This window comes from Brienomyrus brachyistius, unplaced genomic scaffold (genome assembly GCF_023856365.1).
Source record: "Brienomyrus brachyistius isolate T26 unplaced genomic scaffold, BBRACH_0.4 scaffold27, whole genome shotgun sequence".
In the NCBI taxonomy this organism is placed as follows: domain Eukaryota; kingdom Metazoa; phylum Chordata; class Actinopteri; order Osteoglossiformes; family Mormyridae; genus Brienomyrus; species Brienomyrus brachyistius.
In genome coordinates, this window is record NW_026042306.1 from 269,981 (window position 1) to 286,188 (window position 16,208).

Below are 16,208 nucleotides of genomic sequence, written 5' to 3' on the forward strand. Positions count from 1 at the left end.
TTTCAAATGCAGTCCCTGGCCAAGATGAAGAAAGTTCATGAAGACTACATGATAATATTAAGCACTGACATAACAAACAACATTTTTTACATGCAAAATATACAGGAAATGTACACTGCAACAGGCTAGGATAGACAAATAACCAAATACACTTGCAAGCCTGACCACTTTAGACCCCAGATTAGAAAATTGGTGAATGAGCATATATTTTTTCCAAGTTTTGTTTTGCTTTCAAGTTCTCACAAATAAAAAAAAAAAAAAGATTTTCCCACTATAGCCAGATCCAGTTTCTGTGGGGGGCGGGGGGGGGGGTGACAATTTGTAGTAATAACTATTTCCTGCTGAAAACCACTGGTAAACTATCCACATGTCTCTGAATATCTGTGAGTCCCGAGACCTCCATGACAGATAGATATAAGTTGCTAGTGTTGATCGGCAGGAAATCTTCTCCAAAGCCCCACCACCACCTCACACCAATCCACCCAGGGTTTACTCCAAATAAATTTGCTGGTAATACAAACCGGATCAACTTGTGGTTTGTGTCCACGTGTACTAGAGACAAAGGCCCTGGTACATTCTGCGTACAACACAGCCAAGACTTGACAACCTTTATATGATGCGCATGGAATCAACCCTATGCATGGAGGCTGCAACTCTTCTCCACCGAACCCTGTAGCCCATTGACTGCAGCCTGCATTGACTATCCTGTAGCCTGCATTTGGTAGATCATTCTTGACAGAAGAAACCAAATTGTCAAGTTCCCTAACACAGAGCTCATACTCTTTTATTCTTCTTAAGATTGTTCTTCTTGAAACACCCATCAGTGTGGCTATGCAAGGCACAGGAAGTTGAGTATGGAGCATTTCTTTCAAACATTGTTCTTCAATCAAAATCTTGGGTCGTCTATTGGTGGCAGCGACTTCCTGTGTGACACATGGGGCTGGACGTTCCAGATGTGCCCTCACAAGGTCAAAGAGCTCTTGCAAAGCCAGGGTGATAGCAGGAGGTACTTCAATGTGATTAGACAGGGCCTGCAGAAGATACAGCTCCTGATGACAAAGGAACTCCAGGTAATCCAAATTTAGTGGAGTCGCGCTGAATCCTATTTCTATTTTATGCAGAAGACTTTCGAGAAGGTGGTATCTGAGCTGTTCACAGAACAAATTATAGTTAATGAGGTGTCAAGATCTTGTCTCTGATCCACACACTAGGCCTACCATTCAAAAGTTTTAATTATGAAAATGAAATGTTTTTGTTTTGTGAGGTGCTTGTTCATGTATGATGATGTAGTGGCTGCTCTGTTTGACCGTGGTAAACCTTTTCACAAACAATATAAGTGAAGAAGTATGACATTAGATCTAAGGACCAGAGTATAATAAAGTTAAATAAAATCCATCAAAAACACTTACTCAGTGGAGATTCCAATGTAGTAGGCAGACAACTTTATGGCTTTAATAATGAGTGTATTTAGCAGCTACAAGGACAAAAGATATTATAAACCTCTCCATTTTAATGCTAATTTAATAAACATTAACAGATAGCACTTAAGGTGGTTTCGCCTATAGTCTGCTAACACTAACCCGAGAACTAATATCTGAGGAGCGTTCTTCCCAGGATTTGAATTTATTAAATTGGTTTTGTGATGTTGTATTAAGAAATTTTATTCACAATGCAATTTACCGTACATTGGCCCATTCTTTTATATACGGTAAGACGAAGCGGGAAATTCGAGCGAGCGAGTGCTGTGCAGACGCGAGTGCGTAGAGGGGATGGGTTTTCAGCACTCGAGCACACGCACGCGCGTGGTTCGACTTTTGGCCCTAATTTAACGGCGAGCGAGTGAGTGAGTGCTGTGCAATCGCGAGCGCGTAGAGAGCATGGATTTTCTGTTTTTATGCGCACGACTTTTGGCACTAATTTAACGCCATAGAAATGTGTGTTTAAAAGGGGAGGAGATCGGGTTGCAGCGCTGGTGTGAGCGGTTTCTCCGGGCAGTTCGCTCGAGGCTAACGTGGCTTTGGGAACGTGGTGCACCCGTCACCCATGCCAGGGAAGAAATCAAAACCGAAATGCTAGGAATATGGACTTCATCTTACGTCAAGCGTTTTCCCCTCCATTGACGCCCATAAAGAAAAGGCTTAAAGTCCATATTCCTAGCATTTCGGTTTTGATTTCTTGTCAGGTAAGTCTTTATGGCCAGATACATTCGCGAGAAATTTGGTGATTTGTGGTGACTGTTTTAATACATTAAGTTGCGTTACGCATTTTCACATTAAGCGTTTTAGAATGTCCCGTGGCAGGTATCCCCTTCTATTGCCCTAGGGAGGGTTGTAACCCTCGTCTGTATATTAATAAAGAATAATCCTTCTATTCCTGTCTCATGTATCTGGACCTCCCCAGCAATTTAACGAAATTTGGTGGCAGCGGTTACAAGTGAACCCGTTTAAGTTTAGCGCTCATACTTCCGTCCATATGTTTAAGACCCACCTTGGCTGACTTAGCTGACATGTCCTGATTTCATAATCTTCAAATTTGTAATCTTTTCTCCTTCATCTAACTCCATGTTTTTAACTTCTTGTCATTTTCTTGCCGTTTGACTCATAGAAAATTATCAGACTTAAATGACACGTCAGCCTGTGCAGACAGCGATTTCAATGTTTTAATAAATTGGCCAGCAGGTGGGGGCAGTGCTCAATTTCATTAATGCCATTCAGAAAACTTTCAGGCTTTATGTCTTAATGAACAGCCTAGAAAAGGACAAAGCATTATATTACTGATGCATACAGCAGATCCCCAACTCAGGCTGTGTTGCATATTCTTAACAGTGCTACAGTATGTTCACACAGCCAGTACAAACAAACTTGCAAGATCTAGACCAGGGGTCACCAACCTTTTTAAAACGGAGAGCTACTTCACGGGTACTGAGCCATACGAAGTTTGATATCAGTTTTAAACGCCCTCCTAAACATGTCTAAACTTCATGCATGATAAACATGTTTTAAATGCTTTTTTATATTCAATTTCAAATCTATATAAATGCAAATGTGATAGATTAGAAACAGGACAAAATAAAATTTTAGATGATGTTCGCTGGTGAGTTGTGCTATTTTATAGAACAGGTCCACGGGCAACTCATGTGGTCATTGGGGGCATCCTTGGGGCACCATGTTGGTGACCCCTTATCTAGACCTACCACATCAGGTAGGAAGGTGCCTATTTCTACCAACTATTCAGACCATCAGACCCAAACCATACATTCAGTCATGCACAGGCACTCCACCAGAGGGCTCTACATTCTGTCCTACATCTGCTCACCTGTTAGACCCACACTCAGTCTCCATCCTGATTTCTACCTACTACTCGGACTATCTCACCAAAACCAGTCCTGTGGCCTGTTCTATGAAGCGGGGTTACTGGCTTATTGGGGAAACTTGTCGGATTTCTTGATCGGGACCTTCAACTGCTCTGCCATAGAGAGCATCCTAACATGCTGCCTTACGGTCTGGTATGCGGGCTGCTGGTGGCCTCCTACCGCTCTGCCATAGAGAGCATCCTAACATACGGCCTTACGGTGTGGTATTCGGGCTGCTGGTGGCCTCTATGACTTTTTTTGTAGACAGTCCATCTGTGTGGTGCTGTTTGCACGAATTGTTTTGGGAAATGCACTTACAGTTTTGCAGATGTTAAGGGTGATTCCAGAAATGCATCAAAGCAACTGAGGAACTGCAATGTCACTGTACAGTTACTTATAATGAGCGCCAATGTAATGTGTAGAGTGGCAAATAAACTGATTCACCATTTACTCTCATGTACATCACTTAAAATGCTTGTTTTAAATGCAAATGTGTGAATGTAAATCTAAGCAGTAAAGCTACAATTTACATTCTGTTTGCATGGTGGAAAGAACATTTAATCTGCCTTTTAAGTGTGATTAGAAGATCTAATGCCTGTGTGCTTGTAATAAGATGGTCGCTGGTTCAAACCCAGCCACAGCACATCTCTGCGTCCTTGAGCGAGGCCCTTAACCCCCAGCTCACTGGGCATCACTATGGGTGGCTGCCCTTCGCAGACAACTTACTCTGTTTACTCTAAAAAAAAGAGAGCAAGTTGAGAGAGAAGTTAAGACAATTTCTCCACAGGGACCAATAAAGTATCAATTATTATTACTGTATGAGAGACTGTCTAATATCAGATAGATAACAGACTCATACTGTGCTGAGCTTGTCTGAGAGAGATGATTAGCAAATGCTCTCCCACAGTATCTCAGCACTCTGTACAAAGAACTTTATATGCTCAGTATCTGCTCCTGTTTATCTAATTGTTCTCATTTTAACTGGATGTTAAGGAGTAAATTAATAAACGTCATGTAAGTGCACATTAAAATGCTTTTTCACTGTTACTTAAGTTCTCATGTGAACAGCCAATCAGATCAGCCTGATGTGTGTCTCTCTGTTTCCTCTCTGTTTCCTGCCCTTTCATCCCGACCACGACCATGATCTCTCACTTAGCAGCAGAGCAGTTTATTCTAAACAGTGGAAGCACAAAAATGTTCAGACTCTTTGGTCTTCTCATTTTCATTAGTAAGGCCCTATAATATAAATTATTTTGGGATTTTAATATTTTCATTTATCTGTATGATGTGATCAGTGGAATTTGGCCATTTAATCTGCATCATAGTTAATAGTTATTTAGATTACTATTATATGTCTTATTTGATTATGATTTTTTTTGTTTTTCTGTTTTTGCAGACACTGCACTGACTACAGATGTTGTTCAGCCCAGTCACCTGATGAGGGTTCAGCTTGGAGACAGTGTGACCCTGACATGCTTCTGTCAAGGAGAAACAACTTTTGTTACTTTGTTTAAGCAAGCTGTTGGTCGGAAGCCCCAGCCCATGGCGAAAGCACTTCTCTACGTACCTGGTGAATTTTACAAGGAATATAAAAGCATAAAACGTTACTCCTTACTGAATGCAGAGGGGAGTTTTAACCTCACTATTTCTAACGTGGAGCCGTCAGATTCTGCAGTGTATTATTGTGCTGCTGTGTTTCTTCATGAGGTCACCTTCGGGAATGGAACCTTTGTCATAATCACAGGTAAATGAGATTCCAACTATTTTCATATTTGCTTTATTATAATGTCAGTAAGATTATTCCCTGCAAAATAATTTTGACAGTTTAGTTGTTTGTCAATATAAAATTAGCAAAGATACCTTATTGTCTGCTTTGTTCCATAAATGTTTTTCTAAACATCAAACAAAAATCATTCATTATTATTATTATTATTATTATTATTATACAATTTGTTGCATTTTGCTTGCTGTCAGCCAAAAGCCTAACCTTCTCTTTATACAGATGTTAATGTTACACATTGCAGCCTCTTTAAAACAAATAACATAAAAAAATGTTTGAGTTGTTATATACAGTATAGGACTGTGCAAAAATCTTAAGCAACAAAAGAAAATTATTTTTGACGTTATTTATCTGAGCAGTCAGTGTGTATTCACTCTGAAAAAAAAAATGCATGATTTAACATATGAACTAGGGATGTGCACCATTCAGAACTGATTTGAGAATGAAATTCTCAAATACGTATCCTAAAATTCAGGATTTTGAATACATATATGAACTTGAATTTCAGTTCATTTTGTTAATCTGAATTACATTTGAATTGTGGTTGAAAACAGGTTGTGGCATTGAAATTTATATTTGAATTTAAAGAAGAAGAACGAAAAAGGGTTTGGATTCAAATTCAAGTTCATATACGTACTGTAGGTGTAGCTTTTAACTAAAATATGAACTTTAATTTAAATATGAATTATACATAAACACATTAACATTGTTATACATCATTGTTATAAAAATGTCGTTTTGTAAAGAATGAAATAATGCAACATTTGAAGTGTCACCTAAAATAATAATTATACTGTCATTTTGTGCACCATGGTGGATCTGCTCATAGGAAGAGCTGAGTGTCTCTCCTTAAAAGTCAGTGTTGGCTGCAGTGACGGCAGTTTCTAACCTAAGAAACGTCCCTGTTGGGGAAAGCGCCCGGCGTTTCCACCCCAACTCCACATTTATGAGACACACACAGGTTACAGTTTTACTTGCAAGGGTACCCACACTCTCTGCAATGCAAACTACAGCAGAATGTGTTACAAAGGGTGGTTCCCCTTGTCTTCTTTATTTATAGTCAATGGGGGGCGCAAGAGAGGGAAGTGAGATTCTTATCTAAGTAGGCAGCTGTTAACCACCTACTTAGAGTACAATAGCTAAGAGTATGTGGCTAGAAGATAAGAAATAACGTATACATATATATTTACACTCATTGCTGATCATACAGAAATGATTAACAACTGTTTCTTCAACCTAACAGTCCCTCCTGTTTATCATGACAGTATGATCAGAAGCATCAACATTGTACAAGTTGCAAAAGCACTTTAGGTACAACCTTCATTTAGACCACATTGTCATTATCCTGGAAAACATTTAATTCCGGTTCTTCAGGTCCGAGCCCTGCACGGGTGCTTTCGGCTCGGCCGTCATTATGAATTATATGTCTTCTTCATCGCCATCGCTGGAAACAGGCTCTGTCTCTATAGTTTGGGTAAGGGAGAGAAACATTGTACTGCGTGTCCGAAAAGCAGCGTTAAGAGCTTGATTAATAAACATTTTCAAACATGGTATAACAGTAATAAAACAACAGAAAAATAAAATGAAAAACAAAAGAAAATATAAGTGAAACATTACTTTGATATCCTATACCTGCAGAAGATATTCATAGCTCTGCCATACACCGTAGGTCCTTCACTATGAGTGAGCATTACTGAACAAACATAGCAATTTGTCACATTTTTCGCTGTTACAGTATCATGTACATATCGGTACCAGTAGTTTTGCATAAATGGATGTGAGTGGTCAGCGGGCAACGGGCGTAGATGGAAGTCATCATGGGTCCATCGCCGTAGGTGCTGTAATGGAGCTGGTGAGAGCCAGGACAACCATACAAGTCCTACAACAAGAATGACCCCTAGAGTCACTTTACCACATCCCCACCCTATCAGGGCCATCCTAAATAGAGTGCAGCTCAGTTGTTTTCTTCACCGGGTTGAGACAACAGCACCCTATTGGTTACTGTGCCTTTGTAGCGGACTTCCACTGCTACTCTGTTGCTGAGGCCTCTGATAAGGGCTTGATGGGTTTACAGTGACTTTTGTGTATCCAGGAAGGTCGTTCTGCGATCTTTACTGCTGTTGGTGTTGTAAGGAGGACTTGATAAGGACCGTCCCACCGAGGTGTGCTCCAATCTTTCCGCAACAGGACCTTGACCAGGACCCAATCTCCCGGCTGCAAGTTATCCTGTTGAGTAGAAACAGAATTTACCGGCAGACTACTGGGGCTATGTTTTTGTTGTGATGTTAGTAGTTTACGCATCCAATCGGCCAGCGTATTTTCTCGGTCTGCTTTTTCTATGTCATTCATTTCAGTTGCTAGGGGAAATGGTCTACCATACACTATTTCAAAAGGTGTTAATCCTGCAGGAGTGGGAGTTATTCTCATCCATAATTTTACTAGAGACAAACATTCTGGCCACGGCCTTTTTGTCTCTTCCACTGTCTTTCTTAGCCTTGTTTTAATAGTGCCGTTGGTCCTTTCCACTAAGCCTGCGCTCTGAGGGTGATACGCACAATGATTCTTAAGCGTAAAACCTAATGCTTGTGAGCAAAGGGACATAGTCTGATTTACAAAATGAGTCCCATTGTCTGATCTTATAATATGAGGTATGCCATAGGTAGGGAAATAATGGCTTACCAAACATTTTGCAACGGTCATTGCATCACAATGCTTTACAGGGTATATTTCTACCCACTTAGAAAAGGTGTCTATAATAACTAGACAGTATTTCTTTCCTTGTGACCAAGATAATTCAATAAAATCCATATGTACAACTTGAAACGGATACTCAGCTGTGGGGAACTGGCCACGTTTTGGTCTGATGTTTCCTTGTGCATTGTGTTTACAACAAATTAAGCATGTCCTACAAAATTGTTTTGCATAATCAGAAAAATTTATAGCATAGAAATATTGTTGTATGATATGTACCATCCCTCCTGTTGAGACATGAGTATTTCCATGGCTCACCAAAGCAGCTGTTTTGTATAAATTTTTTGGTAGGATGGGCTTGTCATTCATATAGTAAACTTTCTCTCGTTGTATTGCTCCTCTTTTGATCCAACTTTGTACTTCTATTTTAGGAGCATGAATCTGTGCATCACATAGCACATCGCTATCTATAAAAAGAATGTCTGCCACTGATAAGGTAGGTTGTTTCAGTGCCGCTTCTTTGGCGGTTTTATCTGCAAAACTATTTCCTGCGGTTTCTGCAGAGTCATCAGTCTGGTGTGCTTTGCATTTGCACAGTGCAAAGTGAGTCGGTAAATGCACAACGTCTAATAATCTAAGTAGCAAATTTGTATGAGTAAGAGATGTGCCCTGTGATGTTCTAAAACCTCTATTTTTCCAGACTCTTGCATGGTGATGGACAGCTGCAAACACATATTGACTATCAGTGTAGATAGTAAGTGACTTGTTCTTGAACAGTTCACATGCCCTGATCACAGCATAGAGTTCAGCCGCTTGTGCTGAACAAGTAGAAGGGAGTGCATTGGCTTCTAACACTTCAGTAGATGTAACTACAGCATACCCAACTTTATTTTTTCCCATATCATTTTTTGATGCTGAGCCATCTACATAAACAACTTCTGATCCTGGTATAAAAGTTTGCAGAATATCTGCTCTTGGTTTTGTTTGTTCTTCTATTGTTGCTTTGCAAGAATGTGGCTCCCCATCCTCTGCGGTGGGGAGGAGCGTGCTAGGGTTCAATAGGCCACACCGCTGAAGTTCAATGTTAGGTTGTGAGAGCAAAAGTGACACTAAGGTAAGATGTCTTGTATGTGTTAAGAATGGAAGCGGTGTCTGCAACAAGATTAGAGACACAGAATGAGGAACTTTAAGTATGAGGGGGTGACAAAGTACCAATTCTGCTGATACCTTTACTGCTTCTGCAGCAGCTGCACATGCCTGTAAACACTGTGGAAAGCCAGCTGCTACTGCATCTAATCGTTTTGAATAGAATGCTAACGGTCTCTCTTTTGCTCCGAATGGCTGTGTTAATACTGCTTTCATATAACCTTGATTAGCATCTACACATAGGGTGAATGGTTGTTGATAATCTGGTAGAGCAAGGGTCACATTGGTTTGCAACATTCTTTTTAAATTTGTAAAAGCATTTTCTCCGTCCTCAGTCCATTGTATTTTGTCCTTTAGAGTCATCTCCTTCCCGTATATTAAATTTTGCAAAGGTTGAACTAGAAAAGCATAATCTGGTAACCATTCTCTACAATAATTGCAGAGCCCTAAAAAGGACATCATCTGTTGTTTAGTCTGTGGTTTAGGTGCTTCCTGTATAGCTTGTTTCCTTATCTCTAGCAGCGAGCGACCTTTTTGTGAAAGGTTATGCCCTAAATAGACAACTGTCTTTTTGCAATACTGCAACTTCTGTTTAGAAGCTTTATGTCCAGTATTGTATAAATGCTGAAGCACAGTTAGGGTAGTTTCTTTGCAATGTTGTTCTGAATCTGCTGCTATTAAGATATCATCCACGTATAGTAATACCTGACTATGTGATGGTATTTCACAGGTACTCATAGAGTATCTAAGGGCCATGGTATATACATGTGGACTTTCAGAAAATCCCTGAGGGAGTCTAGTATATGTATATTTTTTCCCTTTATAGGTAAATCCAAATAAATGTTGAGAATCAGGGTGCAATGGTACTGAGAAAAATGCATTACTAAGATCCACTACTGAGAAGTAGCTTTTATCAGGAGTCAATGAGTTGAGCAATAAGTGTGGGTTAGGCACGTCTGGTGCTGCATGTTGCACTATGTTATTAACCGGTCTTAAATCCTGCACCATGCGCCATTTCCCTGTATGTCCCTTCTGGACTGGAAAGATAGGAGTGTTGCAAGTGGCTTCAGGAGCCTCTCGCAATATTCCTGATGCTAACATGTCTTGCACTACAGGGGCTATACCTTTTTCTGCTTCAGGTTTTAATGGGTATTGCCTAACTACCGGACGGTGTTCTGATTTCACAATTACTTTGTAAGGTGGAAACCCCTTTACCAGCCCTACATCAGTGGGGGAGGACGACCACAACCCTTCTGGGAGGCGATCTAGATCTGGACATGATCCCTCCTCCAGGGTTGAAAAAATTTGTCAGGTTGGGTCCTTTAAGTGTGTGGTGGGAGTGGTTTGAACTCTCCATCCCAAAGGAAACCGCCACACATTGTGTTTCTCATCATAGCTCCAACAGGAGCCAGATACGGGTTGGTAGTCATTGTAACTGTGCATAGAATCTCGTAAGAACATCTCTACATCTCTCCACTGCATCTGGGGTGGTTTTGAAAGAGATACGTGTGGTGTTCTCTCTCTAAATACAGCCTGTTGCTTGTTAGATAAAATGACTGAGGCTGCTGAAAACCCAGTGGTGGGGTTAACATACATATGTTGTAAGGTAATACAAGTGTCTTGGAGGGCATGAAACGTTTTGTCATAGACATAATCTGGTCCAAGGGTGTCTTTGTACCACATAGTGACGTGTAAGGCATCGTCAGGCATGAACTGGGCCTGTCTAGGGGACTGCTTTTCTCTAGTTTTCCGCAATAATTCTCGTGTCTGTGCAGTTCCCCCTAGGTCCAGAGACCAGTAATATTGTGGTGTTGTGGTTCCTTGCACAACATAAGCTTCTTCATTTACGATTGCTTTCATGCCAGTGGCTGTGGCAACCACGCTAATGCCCATTTGTACCATAAGGTCTCGGCCTAACAAGTTAACAGGACAAGAAGGGCTTATTAACACCTGTGCTTGACATTCAAGTCCAGTTTCCTTATCTTTTACTGCAACTGGGTTTGTTAACTGATGTCTGTCTGTCTGACCTCCTGCCGTTTTTATATTTATGACTGATGAAGAATATGTGACTCCGGGAGGACTGGAGGTTAGGACAGTCCTACATGCTCCAGTGTCACACAGACATTCATATACTTTGCCGTTTATGACTAACTTCCGACTTGGCAAGGTTTCCCACTGCCTTTCTGCTAATAACTGACACACTGCTTGTAAATCTATTTCCTTATCTAAAAGGTCTTGTAAAGTGACCTCCGTTTCCTTTCTTAAAATCACCTCTGTTTTGCCTCGGATGGTGTCGGTAACAGGGGCCTCCGAGGGGGGTCATTGATCATTGTTTTCAATGGAGTTTGGGTTATATGGTTGTTTCCCTACTCTACAATTCCTAGCTAAGTGTCCAGGTTTCCTGCATGTCCAGCAAATGTTATCTTGCTGAGACGAATTCCTGTAATTGTTTCTGAAAACACCTCTCCCCCTTCCTCGGCCTCTTGACCTTCCTCTGAATCCTCCCCTCCCCGGAGGATTCATTTGCACTAGCGCTACTACTTCTGAGGCGCTGAATATTGTGTCTGTCTTTTCCTGTTTCTGCGCTTTCTGCGCGTGTTGAGCATATTATAGTGCTTGTTGGACTGAACCAGTATTCTGATGTACCCAATGTTTGTCAAGATATTTTCGCAATTCGGGCTTTAGGCCTGCGACAAAAGCTCGTTTTAGCTGTTGTTGGTACACTCCTACTGCCTCTTCATCAAATGGGATCCCTGAGTTTCCTCTAAATACAACTCTCATTCTATCCATAAAATCCTCAGGTTCCTCTCCATCTTTTTGTTTACATTGCGCTATTCGTCCATAGTCTGCGCGTCTTACGAAGGCTGTCTCTACCCTGTTTCGCAAGTCTCGTAATGCTTGTATGAGTTCCTGCGAGTCATGTGCTAAGACTTCATCATTATTACCATGTCCTGTGAAGTCTCCCGCTACACGTCCCCATTTATGGGTAAACAACTGTCTGAGACATCTATACATTTCCCTGCCGTTCAAATGAAAACTACTTTGTAATTCTAGGATGGCAGTCCAAAACTCGGGTACCCCTTCTTCAACCGGGGGTATTCCTTTTAAAGCCGCTGTTCTATCCTCAGCGGTCCAGGGTCTATATACTAACATAGTTTCGGGTCCTGCATTATTTGGGCCTCGATTTGGATTTGCCACTTCTACGAGTGGACACACCAAATCATTCTCCCAGTCTTCCTGTTCTGTGTCATTTTTTGGATGCCAGCGTACTTTACTTGTCTCCAGATCCTTTAACGGATACAGAGAAGGGTTAGACCCTCGGGTCATCATTCGAGATGATTCCCCTCCTCCTATTTGTCGTCTATTTACAGCTGGAACTGGTGCAGGCGCAATCATTGGAATTTGTGGGGGCAGTAAGGGAACTGGAGCGGCAGAAGATTTTGTTGCCGTCTCCTCATCTAGTGTAATTAAAGTCGCCTGTAATTTTTTCTCCTTATTTCCCTTTTTTTGCTGTCTTTTATTATCTCTTAATTTACTCTGTTCTAACCATGCATCAGAAAAAACATATTCTTTTTTTCTGTCTTTACCTTCTTTCTTATTGGTAGTCTGTAACATCTCCAGTTTTAAGTTTCCCTGTAATTTTAATATATCTGGAGTGTGGAGTTTTCCTTCAAACCCATGTTTTTTTCCTCCATCTCTGACTACTTATTTGTCCTGATCCTGGCTTATATCCTTCCATAAACTTCTCATCTCCCTCTAGTTCCATTTGTTTACTTTGATTCTTCCCCATTGTTACCTTTTAATGGATACACTACAAAAAATAAAAAATCCTAAAAGCAAGTCTCTGGCATGAGACCTCAGGAGGACACTAACACGGCCTTCTACTGCTCCCTATTAGAGCAGCGGTGTTAGTTTTCAGGGATGAAACCCGTCCTTGATCCTTCAGTCACCAGTATGTTGTTGCTTTTAGGGTGGATCGTGTAGGTTAATCTAAAACCTATAAAAACACATCCACATACAACACTGTATATATTTCCAACAACGCCTACTTTCTCTCCCGGTTAATTTCGGCTAACCTCAACCACATGCATGTCTTGGCCACCTACTTATTTAGGTGCCGTATCTCTCACTTGGCCACCTACTCACTTAGGTGCCATATCTCTCACCTGTATAGTGTGCTCTCTGATCCGTCACCGAGGTCCTTCAGACATCACCAGACGTCGAGCGCAGTTCTAACCACCGGCCTGATGACGAATTCACATCACAGGTCTTTCTTGCACCCGACTTCGAGTGGCTGTCGACAGACTTCGGTGTCGCTTCTCTCGGCGTACTGGAGACGTCTTCGGGGTTCCTCGGATCCGGCTCGAAGGACCAAATTCTATGTTGGGGAAAGCGCCCGGCGTTTCCACCCCAACTCCACATTTATGAGACACACACAGGTTACAGTTTTACTTGCAAGGGTACCCACACTCTCTGCAATGCAAACTACAGCAGAATGTGTTACAAAGGGTGGTTCCCCTTGTCTTCTTTATTTATAGTCAATGGGGGGCGCAAGAGAGGGAAGTGAGATTCTTATCTAAGTAGGCAGCTGTTAACCACCTACTTAGAGTACAATAGCTAAGAGTATGTGGCTAGAAGATAAGAAATAACGTATACATATATATTTACACTCATTGCTGATCATACAGAAATGATTAACAACTGTTTCTTCAACCTAACAGTCCCAAACACTTTTCCTGCATCAAAAGTCAAACTAGTCCCTATTCCTGCCATGAAAGGTTCACATAATGTCACCGATACCTGAACCAACCATGTTTATCAGAGGATGCCAACCCTTTGGCTGCAGCTTTCTCTGCACACGCTGAGAGAGTCTTCAGTGTAGCAGGAAAAGATTTCAGGCCAGAAGATTGCAAATTAAATCATGAAACCTTTGAAGATATTATGCTGAATAAATGTAATAATAATGAAAAATTAGCAATGTGTATTGGAATAAAGCATAATTGTATTTGCCATGACGTTTTGCTTTTCGCTGTAGTGCTATGGTTGAACGGAAAAACTTACTTTTGTGTGCATAAGAAAATAAATAGGAGGAACTACGAAACCAAGTAATTCCTTTTACTATGTATACTTTTTCTTTAATGTTAAAAGATAGACAAACTAGTAATGGGCAAACAGCTCTTCGGCTCTTGAATTAAATTATGCAGGTACTACAGCAAAATGCTCAAAAATACCAAAACACATCAAGAGCTAAATATGCAAAAACAATAAATACCTTCCTGTGGAAAAGGGGCAACATAAACCAAATGTAAAGTCACGAAAATCATGAAAATATAAAGTACACTTTACACACTTCATTTCTTTGAATTGAAATTAATTATATTCATCTACCTTCATACATTAATACAAGACATTATATGATTATAATGTTTGTTATTATCATATAATTTTTATTTAGGTATTATGTAGGTGCAGTTAATGTATAGTGTTACCTGATATATACTAATAAGCAGTAATACAATAAAAAGAGAGAAGAATGTCAGCTGTTCTCCAAGAAGTTACTGATTTCTTGGATGGCTAGAAGAACATCGATTCAGTTCCCAAAAATCTGTAAGAACAATTTTTGAGGATCTGTATTTTCCATTGTTATTCTCAAAGGGCTGTCATCATGACTATTTTGCTTTTCAGGTAAAGACTCCAACAGCAGGACTGTGGTACAGCAGCCTGTGTCTGACACATTGCAGCCAGGAGACTCTGTGAGCCTGCAGTGTACGATAGAGACTGGGAGCTGTGCAGGAGAACACAGTGTTTACTGGTTCAGACATGGATCAGGAGAATCCCTTCCTGGAGTCATTTACAGCCATGGAAACAGCAGTGATGAGTGTGAGAAGAGCCCTGAGGCTGGATCTCCTACACGGAGCTGCGTCTACAGCCTCCCCAAGGGGAACCTCAGCCTCTCCGATGCTGGGACTTACTACTGCGCTGTGGCCATGTGTGGGGAGATGCTGTTTGGGAACGGCACATAGCTGGATATAGATGGTAACACCCAGTGTGGGGAGATGCTGTTTGGGAACGGCACACAGCTGGATATAGATGGTAGCACCCAGTGTGGAGAGTATATCTGCTTCAAAGTTTTATTTAGCTTATTCTGCTATTAAGACATTTATTTCTTTTTTTAATGTAATGAATTTTCTAATTTAAGTGCTTAAATTAAATTACACAGATGTTAATTTAATAATTATCCATCCATCCATCCATTTTCCAAACCGCTTATCCTATTGGGTCGCGGGGGGTCCGGAGCCTAATTTAATAATTATTTCAAATATTAATATCCATCCATCCATCCATTTTCCAAACCGCTTATCCTATTGGGTCGCGGGGGGTCCGGAGCCTAATTTAATAATTATTTCAAATATTAATATAAATTGTTAAAATACAAAATACTAGAAGTTCATGTTAAAAATGGACTATTTACAAAACAACTGCTGTAATGTGTTATCGATTTGATCTTTAACTAATGTAATGTAAGCAAATGGGAAATGTGTCTCTATATCATTATGCTGAAATCTATCTCTTTGTTACAGGCTTTCAGAAGCTGCTGGATCCTCTTCACTCTGGCTTGCTGATAGTTTTATCTTGCAGCATTATTCTGAACGTTGCTCTCATTTGTATAAGATGTAAACTGACCTGTACACACTGTGCAGGTACGCTGCCCGGCTTTATGCACTCAGAAGGACAAAATGTAGATTTTAACAAATTATAGAAATATAAAATTGTTTTATGATAGATAACATTTTCATATTAAAACCACTCTTGCAGGTAATACAGTTTTAAAATCCATTATTAAATCTCACCTTATTTATATAAACCTTTTTGTACTGTAAGATTTACATTTTTGTATTATATCTTTCATATTTTGCAAAATCTATTGAAATATACATGTTGCAATAAGTTGCATATCAATAACTTTTATTACCAAGATCTCCTTTATAGCAATTTTATTATATATGATATATGAGAACAAATGACACGTATCCAAACATGCACACTTAAATTGACAGAAGTCATTTTTACTTTCATTTTTGAGACAAAAAGGATGTTGATTGCTTGAAAATTTGGAATGTTATCTGACCACGGTATGATACCGTGCGAAATTAAATAATATATTGATGTGTTATATATTTTAAACAGATGAAAAGAACAGTGATATATCAAAAGTGGAATGGTCACGCAAGCAAGTAT

The 16,208-nt window shown here is 40.3% G+C and overlaps 1 long non-coding RNA gene across 1 annotated transcript; it reads left to right on the forward strand.

The window, feature by feature from the left end:
* The first annotated feature begins 4,514 nt into the window (after positions 1–4,514).
* Positions 4,515–14,987, forward strand: LOC125721052 (uncharacterized). The gene is made up of 3 exons (XR_007385665.1): positions 4,515–4,580; positions 4,749–5,096; positions 14,655–14,987. It is a non-coding gene; the product is annotated as an uncharacterized LOC125721052 (long non-coding RNA).
* The last annotated feature ends 1,221 nt before the right edge of the window (positions 14,988–16,208 follow it).